The sequence below is a fragment of the Octopus sinensis genome, linkage group LG12 (genome assembly GCF_006345805.1).
Source record: "Octopus sinensis linkage group LG12, ASM634580v1, whole genome shotgun sequence".
Classification (NCBI taxonomy): Eukaryota; Metazoa; Mollusca; class Cephalopoda; order Octopoda; family Octopodidae; genus Octopus; species Octopus sinensis.
The window spans coordinates 76,158,758-76,170,302 of NC_043008.1; positions in this window are offsets into that span (position 1 = coordinate 76,158,758).

Consider the following 11,545-nt stretch of genomic DNA (forward strand, 5'->3'; position numbering starts at 1 on the left):
GTGGGCCCTTGAAACCCAGGCTGTTGCAGTAACTGCTCCTGAAGCGTGATGGCATTGCTAGAATCTTTGATACCATGCAGTGTCGTCCCGTTCTGGCATTGGTGTAGCTTTCAATGCCAAAATTTGGCACAATTTCTTCCATGATCTTCCAGATATATATTACTGCATACCTCTCCCGTCTTCTCTCCAGAGAGTAGAGTCTTAGCTGTTTCGGCCTTTCCCAGTAGCTGAGCTGTTGCAAAGAGATGATCTTCTTTGTGAATCTTCTCTGGATTGCTTCAAGGTCCGCTTTCGATCTCACACTGGTGGGTGACCATAGCTGTGAGCAGTAATCCAGGCGGCTGAGGACGAATGTCCGCCAGAGGACCATCATGGTTTCCTTATCTCTGGTTCTGAATGTTCTTAAGATCCATCCAGCCAGTCGTCTGCACTTTGTCGCCATCCTGGTAATGTGCACTTGGAAAGAGGTATCACTACTCATATCGATACCCAGGTCCCTCACTGACTTAGGCTCTGGGATTGAAATTCCATGTGGACCGGTGTACCCTGTATGTTTAATATTCAGTTTTGGATGCTGGTAGCACAGGGCCTGTAATTTCTCAGCATTAAACTGCATATTATTATCCTCAGCCCATCTGTAAATTGGGTCCAACTCCTGCTGCAGGTGTGTCATCGCTGGTGTTCTGTATTTTCTGTGAGATTTTCGTATTATATGCATAGCTTACCAGAGTGGGTATCCGGGCATTTGAGGACATATCTGAGAGGGCCACTATAAAAAGCAGTGGTCCCAAGACAGTGCCCTGTGGAACACCGTTCACTATTTGTGTGTTCATAGAGGTGGCTACATTAACCACTACTGAGTGACTCCTATCATTCAGGAAGTCATGTAACCACACTCCAAGTTTTCCAGCTATGCCGAGGCCACGCAGTATGTGGCATATCATACCATGATCCACCTTGTCAACAGCTTTTGCAAAATCAAGGTATATTACATCCACATTTGATTTGTTGAGTAACTGCCTCAACACCCAGTCATATTGTTGTAAGAGCGGGGTCAGGCAGCTCCTACCTGATCGAAAACCATTTTGAGTATCACTTAGCAATTTATTTTTTTTCAAGGAATGCGATTATCTTCCATCTGACTATCCGTTCCATGACTGTGCTGATGTGCTGATGTATAATTATATATATATATAAATATAGCTATATATGATATATATTTATATTATATGTATATATATATATATATTATATATATATTATATATATATATATATATATACATATATATATATATATATAATATATATATGATAGATATATATTATATATATTATATATATTATATATGTATTATACTTATGTAAGATATATATATAATATTTATATTATTATATTATTTATGTAGTATGCATATATATACATATATATATTATATATATATATATATACATATATATATATATACATATATATATATATACATATATATATATAAATTATATAAATACGATATATACATATATATATATATATATATGATAGATATATATTATATATATATATATACATATATATATATATATATAATATATATATATATACATATATATATATATATAAAATATGTGATTTATATATATGTATTATATATATATATATATTATATATATATATATATTAATTAATTAGTTTTCCGTGAAAGTTTGGCGCGCTGTTGGTTGGGGCATTTGAATTATAACGTCGGATGTAATCAATTGAACCACACGCGTATTTATCGTTATGGTAAAATCTGGCGTGTGATTGAGTGGATTTCATCCAGATAGTCTTGGCTGACGAGCTACAAATGGATTTTTTTGTAAGTAATATTACATTTAATTCATTAATAGCGAAACAATTGTCCCAAAATAATCTGTATTTTTGTTATTTTTTACTTGCCCTGTCCGTGTGAGCTAACGGTCGTACTGGCTTTCATGGGAAACATGTATCTTCGTGGTTGAAACCTTTTGGATTAACTGGTGCTAGAGTGAGCAATATATTGACCACTCTCTTATATTTGTTGTGTATATATATATTATATAAATTATGTGTATTATATATGTATATATATTCTATATATTATATAAATATATATATTATATATATATAGTATATCATATATTATATATATGTTTATATATTGTATATATATATATATATATTATATTTATTATATATATACGATATATATATGATATATATATATTATATATATGCTACATATAAATTATATATATACCATATATTTATTATATATATATTATAAATATCTATATTATATCAATATATATAAATATTATATATATGTATGTATATTAAATATATTATATATACGATTATATATGATATATATTATATGTATACATATTATGTATTCAAATTATATATATATATATTATATATATACTATACATATATTATATATATATATACTATACATATATTATATATATATATATATTTAAATACTATATATATATTATATTTTTACATATATACTATATATTTTATAAATATTATATATTATATATATGCATATATATATATATGTCATATAAATATTTGTATATTATATATATATATAATCATATATATATATATATATATATATATATATAGAGAGAGAGAGAGAGAGACAGAGAGAGAATATGAGAAGCATTTGTGTCAAGAAGCCCCAAATGGCTCAGATAATGCTTAATATGTTCCATCGTCTATTATTAAGCTGTAGTTTTGATAAAGATACGAAAGAGGAGTGTATTAGCATGCATATATAAATATATATATATACATTAACAGAATGAGATAGAACTTCCATGGCTGTGAATAGTTATCAGAACTACTGAAACAGGACAAATTTGAGTTAATCTACTTCGGCAAAGACGATAACCTGAAGGAGGTTTGGGTTTGTGGTGAGAAGCTTGCTTCTAGTCCTTACTGTTCCGCGTTCAGTCCTACTGCGTGTTGCCTTAGGCGAGTGTCTTTTTCTATAGCCTCTGGCCGACCAAATATTTGCGAATGTATTTGGGAGACGGAAAATAAAAGCTCGTCGTATATATATATATATATATATAAATGTTTCTTCGCGCCAGTTTTTGTCACTGTCACTTTACAACCAATGTTTTTAGTGTATATGTCCCCGTAATCTTGGCTTCCTTGCGAAAGTGATCGATACTATAAGTACTATGCTTACAAAGAATACGTTCTGTGATAGGATTCTTCGACTAAAAATCCTTTACGGTGAAACATTTTAAAGAATAAAATTGAACATATATATATATATGTGTGTGTGTGATGTATGCTGGTGTGTATGATGTATGTGTGTGTTTGTATGTAAGTATGTACGTAAGCATATAATTATGCATGTATATATGTATGAATGTGAGAGCTACATTTGGTTAAAACGTAAAACACGTAGTGGTCCTCAAATATTTTGCTTTTAAACTCCGAAATCATTTTTGAGAATTAGCCCCACGTGGTAAACATGGTTATTAGTGAAATCTATTCAGCTGGTGAGCAGATAGTGATCAGATAAACACGATAATGCTCAAAACATACACATATACATATACATACATGTACACTTCGACATAAGCATAGTTATAGACCTATAGAAGATAAATACATACTCACAGCCATATATATATATATATATATATATACAAATCTATTTACATAGAGCATAATATATAGAGAACTCTGGGTTGAGATTGCATAGACTTTTGACATGACAGATGTTTCAGGTACATCGGAATTTTTTGTCTTCAGAAAATACAGAATACTATTCTGTATTTCATGCTCTATGTATATATATTTGTCTCTCCACATTATCATCGATAACTTCACACATATATGTTCAGTTCAGTATATCTATATATTTGCGTGTGTGAGTGTGTGTATATGCGTGTGTGTCTATGTGCGTGAGTGTGCATTTATATATCTATATTTATATATTCTTGTATTCCTTTACTTTTTTCAGTCATTTGACATCGGCCATGCTTGAGCACCATCTTGTGATGTTTTATAATCGACCTCAATAATTGTTATAAGGCCAGTACTTATGTTGAACCGCTAAGTTACGGGGGCGCAAACACACCAGCTCCAGTTGTCAAGCAGTAATGGCGGGGATCAAGCAAAAAACCACAAAGACACATACAGAGGTATAGACGTTTATATACGACGGATTTCTTTCAGTTTCCATCTACCAATAACAAATGGACTCAAGATGCTTTGGTCGAACTGAAGATATAATAGGAAACACTTGTCCAAGGTGCCATGTTGTGGGACTGAATCCGGAACCATGTGGTTGGGATGTGAGCTTCTTCCCACACAGCCACACCTACACCTGTCTCATATGCATATGTACATATATAATGCATTATGTACATATGTGCTTATACATTCTTGTAACAGTTGAGTGGTACATACACTGTATCTTACCCATATATATATATATGAATAAATGAAAGAATGGAGTCGAACGAAGTCAGGAAAGAGAGGGAGCCTCTCTCGACAACAAGACAAACAAAAATTTCGATGCTTGCCTACATGCTAAACAAAGCGATAATGAGTGTTTTTTTTAAAAATCCGTTAGAATTGACGTCAAAAATAGATATTAGGAAGAGGAGGAATAAAATAATAATAGGTAGGGAACAGTATGTTTGATGTATGTATGGAAATGTGTTAATGAGTGCGTGTGTTTGTGTGTGTGTGTATGTGTGTGTATAACTGCATTTGTGTCTCTCTGTGTGATTGTGTGTGTGAGAGAGAGACAGACGTCAAAGATAGATAGTAGGAAGGGAAGGTATAAAGGAATAATAGGCAGGGAACAAGTGAAGAGGGAAGGATATTTTTGACGTCAATTCTTCTAACGGATTTTTAAAAAAAACACTCATTATCGCTTTGTTTACCATGTAGGCAAGCATCGAAGTTTTTGTTTGTCTTGTTGTCGAGAGAGGCTCCCTCTCTTTCCTGATGAGAAGATTGCATAATGCAACCTTTATTCCTTTGGAATGAAAACATGCTGTCTTCGAAACATGTGTCGAGAGTAAAGGAATTTTGTTAACATCTTCGTTCGACTCCATTCTTTCATTTATTCATATACAACACACAAATTTCTACACATGAACCTGGAATTTCTATCCTTGACAGGTCGCTTCAACCGTGTATTCTGACGTGAATTTGTTACCCAGGTTTCGCTTAACGAATTTTCCATGCTGACGATAAACATAGGATAATTCATTCACCTACTTATATATATATATATATATATATATATATATATATATATATATATATATATATATATATATATATATATATATATATATGTATGTATATATATATTACAATGCATTCACTTGGGCGGTATATCATTTCTGCAATTGATATAATGCCAATACATTTTTGTCGGTAACTATTCAACCACATTTTGAATAGTGGCGCCAATTTTGCGTGAGTGTATAAGACGAGATTTCTTGAGTTCGATTAAGTGTAGGGAATCAATTATCCAGCGTCTGTTGTATTGATCGTTTCCTGTACAGTATCTTGTTAGGTGGACTATCTTGTGCTGACATTTTGTACTGTTCAGTAATTACAACATAGTTAATAAAGTTTTACACAATTATAGAATTGATACAGCACTCGAATGATTTTATTGTTTTATATATATAGATAAGATACAGTGTATATCGTGGGGATATTGTATGTGATACTCTATATTACAATATTTGCGTTGATATGCATTTATTTATATTAGGCGCGCGTGCGTACTAGAATGTTGTATACGAATGTTGCATGGGAGTAACTGTATGTGAAAAACATACGTGTGTTTGTATGTGTGTACATATGTGTGTACATGTGTGTGTATACAACGCGTTCATTGCACTAGTCAGTAGAGATTTCCCTTTACAAAGCTCGTTTTAGACTGGAATTTTAGTGCTATTTGCAATATATAATATATATATATATAGCTATATTGCTCTCTTCTCACTTTTTGCGCATATATCTATGTTTATATACACAAACTCATGCATACACACACACAAACACACACAAACATATTATATATATATATATATATATATATATATATAGATACATGCACACATTATTTATATTACTTACATTTCATGGATAATTGTAATCATCTTGTTTGTTGTTAACACAAAGTTTCCGCTGATATACCATCCAGCCTTCATCAGGTGTCTTTATGAAATTTCAAACCTGGGTTCTCATCCTAAGGTATTTTTCGATTTTATTATTATTATTATTATTATTATTATATTATTATTATTATTATTATTATTATTATTATTATTATTATTATTATTCAGCTTACTGTCTGCAATCGAACTCGGAATCTTGGGCATATGGCGTGGTGGTTAAGACCGAGGGCTACTAACACCAAGATTCTGAGTTCGATTCCCGGCAGTGAGCTGAATAATAATAATAATAATAATAATAATAATAATAATAATAATAATAATAACATCGAAAAATACCTTAGGAATGAGAACCCAGGTTCGAAATTTCCCCCAAGACACCTGATGAAGTCTGGATGGTATATCAGCCTAAAAGTTACGTTAACAACAAACAAGATGAGAACAAATATTCGTCAAATGTAAATAATGTATATAATTCCTCATCTCTTAAATATAGAACTGTATACATACACACACCTGAGGAAAATATAGTCGTGTACATGTATGCTTAAGTGTATGCTAACTTATTTACACATTCGTGCGAATCCTGTACCTTACGCTGTGATTAGCCTCATCTATATATGAATTGCCTATAGATTTTGGAGAAACACTCGGATAGTATATCAATTCGAAAAGTGTGTGATTATGTATTATTTATGGTAGTAACCATGGATTATCAAACCTGAATTCTGCAACTGTTTCCCTTCACTTAATTTTCCAGCCTTTTTATTTCATATCATCCTTATAAGAAAACAATGTTTCCATTATCATCTGAAATATGATTATATAAATGCGAGTATATTCGCATGAAACCATTCGTATCATATTCACAGAACTCTTCTTTCAAATGCAAATTATTCATTCATTAAAGTTGCACTGATGTCATTCGTTAAGCGTGTTACTAGCGTGTTCATCCACAAGCATACACACACACACACACATCATCATCATTGTTCGACCGTGGTCCAGACAATGGAATTTACCATGTTGCGCCAGACTTCACGGTCCATCATAGCATTACGGAGGTCCTGTTGCTGGATGCCTGTATCCCTGGAGATTACATCAGGGTAGGAGAGTGTGCGCCCTCTGGTGTTGCGAGTAGATTGCTTCCAGAGGAGAAGAGTAGAAATTACTTCTTTTTCAGCTCTACAACAATGTCCAGCAAACTGGACTCTCCTACCCTTCACAAGAGATGACACAGGTGGTAATTTCCCATATACACACACACACAAACACACACACACACATATATATATATTATATATATATATATATAAACACGCACGTAAAGAGGAGATAAAATGTGTATGTGATGTGAGTGGAGGAAAATTTTTTTCGAATGAACAACCTGGAATTATAAACAGTATATTATTAAAAGTTCACAAATCTTTGTAAATGCAACAATACTTCCAATATTCCCCTACAATATACAATAAACCCATTCTGTATACGTACACACCAATGAATATAAAAGTACATGGGTAATATGGCTGAGTAGAAGCAAACCTGAAGTAAATCTACGTGTATTAGAATATTTTGTAGACTTGTATAAATGTCTCTCGCCCACTATGTATATGCGTATATATGTACTCATACCTACCGATGTGGGCAAACATGCATACACACACACACACACGTACGTATCTAAATGTACAAATGAGCATGTGTTGTATCTACAACATAATTTGTCATGACCTGATGGCATTTACTTAAGCAATAGTTGCCTAAAGAAGATAATATAATACCTCTAATGTAATTATATCAAATATCAACGAAATATAAACGTTTGGGATTGAGAAATTGAATGATAAATTGAATAATTAACTTGCAATATTTGAAGACATTTGTGTCTTTCTTTATTAACATAATATTTGTGGAAACTGATGGGAATATATTTCGAGGTATCATAGAATATTTTAGAAAGAACAAATATACATATACACATTTTACCAACACTACTTTATTTGATGAATATTTCAGATAGTCATTCTTATATATGTATAATATATTGGTATATATACATATGCATACATGCATACATACATACATATACACACACAGGCATATATATACACATATATACATACATGTATACACACACACACATACACCTATATGCGTGTGTATAGGCGACTAGGGTAACTGAATGTACAATTCAACGCGGTAACTGAGCAATCGCCCATTAGTTGAACATCATCGGGCAAACTTAGCTGTATTGTAAGCTTGGTTCTCATTGGTTGTGGCAGATCACGTGAAGTCCGCAATTAAAGCTGCATATGGCTGAGTTTCTTGTCAATGTAGACGTAGACATCTGATCGAAAAAAGTAATTATGCTTCTGCGTATGAAATTCCGAGTAATAAGCATTTGTTTAACTAGTGATCATCTACACACGAACATATACACGCGTGCACACAGAAACATTCATAGCTACGGATGTTTCTATGTTAGTCCCGGACTTCCTTTGTTTTTACACTGATTTAAACGTGGTGGTTTGATGTATTATTTATTCACGAAATTTGCTATTTGACGAAAGGAAATCGATAAATTAAGAACAGCAATTAAACATTTTATCGACAAAAACTACTGAAGCAAGACCTTCGCATGGCCGTAATCCTATACTTAGTAAAAGAATGAAAGAACGTATGGTGCTTGTATGAAATATTTCTTCTGAATATCACATGTGATATTAGCAAGTATCCATTGTTACCGACCCACTTATGTTCACGGCAATCAATCGAAGAAGAATAACTTCTTTATAAATTATTCTCTGTATAAGATTCTCTGTGCGATGGATATGTTCTGGACATTAACACACGTCAACAAGTAGTTTAGAATGTGTTCTTGATAGTAACATTTAATACTAAGTAGTTCATCTGTATAAATAGTTCATCTGTATAAATAGAAATGTTTTTCTAAATACAGAGTATACACTTACAGAAATGTTTTACAATATATTTGTCTCTTAAAAGTGCAGTAAAATCTATTTACTCTGGCTATAATGTTTTCCGCATTTCAAGTCTCGCAACTAAATGCCGAAAGTCCTAGTAGCTCTCTCAGAATTTTCATAACGCTTAGTGGATGAGAGACAAAAGTTTTCATGTTTAGGAGATTAATTTTGATATCGGTAGCATGCCCATCATGCTCACACCTGTTCAATGCAGGGATGGTATCACTCTCTGAAAATTATTTTTTCATAACACACCGCTGACAGATTATATCTATTTAGCCAGTTGTTGTTAAGTACCTTATTGTCTCAATCATCCAACGTTTTTCTTTGTATTTTATAGACTTCATATATTGATCTATCATATTCTCGAAGGACTCAGCGTAATTGCTTCCTTAGATCATGTAGAAACAAACATAATACAACTCTTATATTGGATCTCTTGTAATTATCAAATTGATGTGAAATTCTCAATGTTGTAGTGATACGAAACTTTCCTTTACAATTCACCAATAACTAAACAAGACAGCGTCCCTGTGAATATTGTCATCGATATTATATCAAATATATTATTATATCAACAATCAATTCACCAACCTCGTCATCACCAACCAAAAATTGTGCAGAATTATAAGATTAATTATATTTAATTCGTCTGTCTGCAAATTCTTAAAAAGAAATCTGAATTAATCGTATCCCTAATACAACTATATACCCAACTAATTCTTCACTGTCTTCAGAAATTCAGAAAACATTCTCCAAGGCTATTTGCCAATCTCATTGGTAGTTTTCTTTTATTGCTTTTGCTATTTTTAGTATTTCGTTTGAATTTACTTTTGCTATTTGTGTGTATGGAGTGACAATTTTCGAAGATGACGTAGAAATAGACACACATATATGGAACTATATATTTTGTCCTTTCGTTTATTCTTTTTAAAAAAGAAAACTGTGAGTCAGAGACTGGAAATGGAATTCCTTAACCAAATAGGATGGACGTGAAAACATTTAAAATATATCGATTTTGGTCAAGATTTATTAAATATTTCTAAGATTCCTAGATTTAGAAGATTTAGTTTCGCTCCTTTTTATTTTGCATTTATTTCATTATCTTTCACATGATTTTCTTTTCATTTTAACTTTACTGTATAACCTGAATTATAGAAAGTGTGACATAACAATTGAATTCGATTCACAAATATTAATTCTAGAACATATATGCCACTATTAAAATCGCAATTGATTGTAAACAAAAAAAGTTAGTTAACCGCCAAAGACTTGATGTTATATTTCTAAGATTAATTCGTATTCTACGGTATTATATTTGCAAATTGAGCTATTTCGTTGCTACACGTAAGAAGAAGTAATGATGACCATCACATTTCTAGCAAGATTCAGTAATTGATCAGAATGTAAGATTTGTTTGAGATTGAATTCTATTTAGAATGCAATATTATTAAATTATAAATTGGAGCTCGATCATTATGTATTCTATAATTTTCTGAGTAATGCAAAAGTTACATAATTAACTGAATGGTATAATATGACCATAACAATATTATGGTGTTTGTAGTAACTGGTTTTAAGCAGAAATGAAGCTATGTTTTTAAGTTAAGTAATGCAATATTGGACAAAGCTTCACTTTCTTTGCAGAATATCCCAACAGATGAATTATTTCATTTCATTGGTGATAAACAATGAAGGACTTTCTTTTCAAGCAAAATATTCGATATTTCAAATAAGGACCAATATAAATGGTTCTAAAGGCTCTTTGATATATACAGAGCATTCAGTTGTATATAGTCAGGAAACTAGTTCTATGTATATCCTATGTGTAACTGATTAAACTTCAACTTTTAAAATAGGTTTCAATAGACCAGATATTTTTCTCATCTTATCACACAGCGCCACTAAAAATCAAATATATTCATGTGTTGCAAAACAAAGAACTTGTATATAGTCTCCAACCCATACAAAAATTGTACATATCACTCACAGTTCATGAGGTGTCTATGAATAAAGTTAGCTTCAATAATACATGTAGCTATATGTTCTGTATCTTTGATGACGTTTATAGCGATTTAACAATAACGACCGGAGAATGGAAACTATGCAGCTGCTACAGTATAGTGATGACATGTGAGAATTTGTTTGTTGTCGCGGTGAGTACTGGGAACTATGCCATAATGGAATCTACATATCTCCTGTTACTGCTTCAGGCTCATGTATATTTGTCTGTTGCTATGTCTGTTTATACACACCCACCCACACATATTTATTTATATAAATATAAATATACTTATATATATGTGTGTGTGTATATGTTTCCATATATATATATATACATACAGAGAATGAGAGTTA